The sequence below is a fragment of the Pinus tabuliformis genome, chromosome 1_1 (genome assembly GCF_031772625.1).
Source record: "Pinus tabuliformis cultivar Carrire ecotype Pingquan chromosome 1_1, CPIR1, whole genome shotgun sequence".
NCBI lineage: Eukaryota > Viridiplantae > Streptophyta > Pinopsida > Pinales > Pinaceae > Pinus > Pinus tabuliformis.
In genome coordinates, this window is record NC_142297.1 from 520,419,240 (window position 1) to 520,424,608 (window position 5,369).

The 5,369-nt window shown below is 40.8% G+C and overlaps 1 long non-coding RNA gene across 1 annotated transcript; it reads right to left on the reverse strand.

Annotated features, from left to right (window-relative positions):
- Positions 1-1,382: 1,382 nt before the first annotated feature.
- Positions 1,383-3,064, reverse strand: LOC149214081 (uncharacterized). The gene is made up of 2 exons (XR_016250373.1): positions 2,280-3,064; positions 1,383-1,687 (listed from the first exon to the last, which is right to left on the reverse strand). It is a non-coding gene; the product is annotated as an uncharacterized LOC149214081 (long non-coding RNA).
- Between the last annotated feature and the right edge of the window lie 2,305 nt (positions 3,065-5,369).

Sequence of the window (5,369 nt, forward strand, 5' to 3'; positions counted from 1 at the left end):
GCTCTCTGCAAGAGCACAAGGGTCTACGAGTTGGCAAAAACAATGGCATAGAACAATGAAATAACATTTAGTGGGAAGAAATATAAAATACTAAAATGACATCAACTGCCAGATAAATGGAATACTTTGGCATGGATATTAGGACTGTAAAGGTAGAGCGCATAAGATAAGCATGGAAATGGCAGGAATATGTTGTCCATGCAATCAGGGATGCAACATAGTAAGGATGATTGAAGGTCAAACCAGACCTGGATAACAGTTAGCCAGATTATGTTAAGCAAATTATCTATGTTTTGCAGTTATAATTGGCGTGGTGTTTGTCTTAATCTTACACTACTTCACAAAAGTGCCTAGGAGAAGGCAGAGTTTGGATGCCAAGTGGAAATTGTTGATGCCACACAACTCTCCCTATGAGCCTCTCAGGCTTCTCATTTGCATTTTCTTAAGGTGTTTTTAGTTGTCAACTTCATCTCTTGAGTTTCATTCTTGTTTCGTTTTGCAGGGATGGTACATGAGGCAATTATGGCACTGTATCAAACAAGTGTTTTCATTGTAGATATTACCATCAAGGAGAAACATGTACAGTTATTGGGATGGTAGGAATAATCCATTTCAGCTAATACAACCTGGCTATTAGCTATTGGCTAAGACTGCAACTTGCCACGTGGACTTTTTATTGAAAGTTCTATCTCGTATAGCAAAAATTTTAGTGCCTAATATTGGCAAGTGGCTAATTTTCCATACATATTTTCGGCAGGATTGAGTTCATGGTATCTATTTGGTTTTTCAGCATCATCAGTTTGTGGTTGCTTGATAATTTATAATAGGTGTCTTAATTTTCTATGCCAATAGATAATCACGCCCTTTTCGAATCTTAACACCTAACCACTCAGATCCCTATTGTTATCCTTTCCAGAGCCTAGCAAACATTATCCCTGTTTCAGAAATATAATATGATCATGCAATACATAAAATGTTGATTATAAACACTGCTAGATGGATAACGATTAAATGCCAGTTCAATCAACCTTCATGCAATTAAGAAAGACTGCAACTCCCATCAGCAGTATTGAAACCTATATTTATGCAATCAAGAAGTCTGCTAACAGATCATTCATGCAGGTCATATCTCAAACTCTAAAAGATACATTTATACCAGATCTAACATCCATGCTTGACAGAAAAGCAGCACATTATTGCCCTTGTTCTGCCACTGTAAACATCTGCCTGTAGGATTATACAAGATATACTTTTCAATCAAGAAAATTCAAGCTCTTTGGCGGTGAACAACATGCATTATCCCTATAAAACGAAGATGAAACGATATTCCAAGACGAAAGAAATTCACAATTCTAGTGTTATGCATCTGTCAAAAGGCCAACTTACTAATTGTATCATCATAAAAGATTGTAGCTATATGAAAATATCGTACAATCTCATTTCTGGTACATATGTTGTTCTATTTGTACATATTGCTTTCTTTGTAGTATATGAAGTATCTTCACAAAGGACTATTAGCATTACAAATATTAAATACCTCTTCAGCAGGTCTTAATGAGAAATCCTCAAGTTCCCCAAAATGTAAGGCACTGCTATTCAAGTTTGTCTGCCACTAGAATCTCCTTCCTAAGAATGTGGTTTCTCTTCTTTATCTCCATTAATGCCACCACGGTCTACTCTGCAACAACTGTTAACCAAGCGTTTACATTTCACATCTTATACACTCATATTTAATCGACATTATTACAGAATTAATTCTCATGAATAACAAAAAAATATTAATCAACGTTACATTTAAAACAAAAATGGATGAAATTTATTTATAAAAAAAACACAATTGCTTACTTTTTACGTTATCTTTCTAGAAATGAAAAAATGTTATTTTCTTCCCAATTTATTGTTTCCCACCTTTCTATTTTTCCAAACAGAACACTGAAATTGGGTAAGGTTTCCATGCCCATAGGAAACCTTTCCACAAACTGAACCATATATTTTCAAGACATGGAGTTCATTCCACAACTCATTATTCATGGTAATAAGACCTATAATACTCTGTAACATGTATAGGTTTTGCAAAACCAACTTAATGCAATCCACTTGCCCGCTGGAACTCTTTGTATTCAAGTCCATCAAATTAAACAACTCAACCAACCTTGGATTTCCCAAGGACTATAATAGGACTTTTGCCGTTTGGAATCCTCGTGGAATTCCAAGGTTTCTCGCAGTTGGATGTAATTTTACCTTTGAAGATGTTGAAATTTAAAATTGCGCAGACTTACAGCTGTGAGCCATCATGAAACTTTGTCGTTTCTTCATGTCCAGATATGCGTAACGGAGGGCCTCATCTCCAACCACGTTCAATTATGCCTAATTTAATTTCTGACATTCCTGCCCTGTTCCAATCTTGAAACTTTGTAGTTTCTTCATGTCCTGAAGAAAATCCTCTATCAAATCGCGTAACACTTGCATGTATCACAACGATAAGGGGTTCATCTCCAACCAAGTTCCCATTATACCCATTTTAATTCCTGACTTTCTTGTCTGTTCCAATCTTCTACAAACAAGTGCGTCAGGGTTTAGAGAGCCTTCAATCTCCAAATATTTGCAGGAACTTCGGCTTCAGCACTTAATGCATAGGTTAAAAATGAAGTCTGCTCGATAACATAAGTTCAAAGAAAGTTGCCCTCCACTAACCCATTCATCAATAGCTGGCGTTATCACTCACAGAACAGCTGGGATTGAAAATATTGGTCCGTCGGCGAGCGATTCTTGGCGATATCCATTCATGGATGGGAAGGGCTTGAGCATGACTCCGTTTTTGTCTGTCGGTCCAACAAGGATCAGAAGGCTTGAGAGGTGCAGATGATCATTCAACCACCAATTTGACCCCACATTATTCATGGAACAGAAATGTCGATCTCAACAGAAGCGGTTTCGATAGCATTTTCTTCTCCCATGCAAATAAGGATGTCTCGGTCCTCCATGTTCAAGAAAAGCTGGGAATCCATCTCAAGATAGGAGGTCGAGGTAGAGACGAGAGAATGGATAAGGGAACATGAGGAAGGTCGTGGGGGTAGAATGGGGATGTTCTAATATGGTGTTGTAATGGATATAAATAGATGTATGATGGCAATGGTTGGGTGAGACCGATAGGGTTTGATTCTGTATTAAGGTTAGAGCAAAGCTTTATTACTACTCTTGGTTAACATTGGTGAACATACTGACCACTTGGACATAGTGAATAAGCTTATGGACATTGAGGCGTTGCATTTATATTGTTTATATTTGAAAATGAAAGTTTCAAGACATTTTTAATATGTTTTTTTAAGTATTTTCCCATAGCCAAAAGTCTGTTGATTTAATTTTACACAATTTTGTATAATAAGAATACATCAAATTGGCAAAATAACCGACGAAAAGCTGTAGGTAAAAAGCCAAAAAAGTGGATGAAATCGCTTCTTTCCATTCATGCTTTTTGTTTTTAAGAAGGGAGATTTACAGCGGGCAGTTCACGCTATTCTGGGGAGAGAGACAATGACAGAAAGAGAGCGCGCCGATGGCCGTAAAGCAGATTCGTTTCGCACTCTTCAGGGTCAAGACTTTTCCTCTCGCGTTGATCACGAACGGACCTAAGTTGATCAAAAGTATGAAATTCAAGGCAACCAATATTTCCAATCTAATAGATTAATTAGTACTCTCGGAGGTCATACATCAGCGTTTCAAGGGTCGTACCGTACACACTTAAAGTTATAACTTAGGTTATACATTTATGGATCATAGGTATCTCAGGGTCACGCCTTCATTTTGGCGGTAATTTTTCAACTATTTATAGGCAGGGGCAGTGTCAATGCCCAATTTTTTTTAACAACACTTTCAAGTGTGGACTACGCCCAACATCTTATACTTAGTTTATTTTTCACTTTCTAAGCATTTAACATTCATAACACAACAGAAACATTCATTTAATCTTCTTTTATCATCATTATCATTTATAACATGTGCACAGCGGATACAATCTTTAATGGGAGGGGCAACTCCCTGAATATGAGTCTACCCACAATGATAATAATAATCTTTTATAAATAAACATACATTTACAACCATTGTGAAGGAACCCCAAACTTCCCTTCAACAATTCTGTCAAACATCACAATTCGGCCTGCATCGTTTAGCAGTGCCCGAACTGTCGTTCAGGAGCGCCCACCCCTGCCGGGTCGAGTTGCCCAACTCGTTGGGCAGAGACACCCACCCCGGGTCGCCCTCCACACTCACTTGTCACACAAACTGGTTACATGTGATTCCACCTATTCGGCTCTTTGTTCGGCCTTGCTTTTGGTGTGTCGCCCTTCTAGCGCTTATCCACAGCTTGCCCCAACACTTCGGCACTTCACCCGCACCTTCGAACAGTGTTACCGCAACCTCACTGCACCAGATCGTCGTTTCGGACAAACGTGCCCATGTCATGTAGTGACGCCCTCCGCGGGTCGCTCGCTGAGCAGACATGCGCACCTCGTGCAACGACGCCCTACTCGGTTTGCCCGTCGGGCAGACGTGCCCAACCTGCAACCTGTCCACCTAGAAATTGCGTTTTGTTTCTCCTCGGCTCAGTGCTTCGGTCTAGAACCGCCTGCACCTCGCCCTTACTCCATCCACCCACCTTGTAGCTCGTCCACCATTGCCTTGAGCTCGCACTAAGATGTTTGAACTTTAAATGATGATCTCTCCTCTTCAATGTCGTCATCTACTTACACGCCTCTCCAAGGATATAATGTGGGTTGGCCTGCCCAGACCGACCTCTCAACTCGGCCAACCATGCCCCCACTTTACGTTGGCTCACCCATGTCGTCGCCCCGCCGGGTCAACATGCCCAACTTTGCACCGTATAAACTTGCCTTCACAAAGTCTCCACACCTAGCCAAATTTCAGTTTTTTGACTCTCCATTGGCTTGTCACAACTCGTGTAACGGGCGCCTTTAACCAACCACCCCAACTCGTCACAACAAACATCGCATTTGACTCCCCCACTTTCCAACTCGTCACACCGGCGACTGCCCACCGACTTGTCGCGTTTAACTGAGCGCGTCACCCCACTCCATTGCACATCAACCGCCGACTCGTGGGCTAACATACTCCCCCAGTCTAAACGGTTGTCGTCCTTGACAACACCATCATATGACATCGCAAAGTGTTGCTAGCTCCAACATCCAAAATGTTCATGCTACCCACCTATGCTCTACCATTGCACAAACCATAAAGGTTCATGTCTCCATGAATAGGAAATTCTCCTCAATCCATGATCATCAACCACCTCCGTCGCAACTCCACATGTTGCCCCACCGTGGAAGGTTGGTCCCTCCAATTCAAGCTAC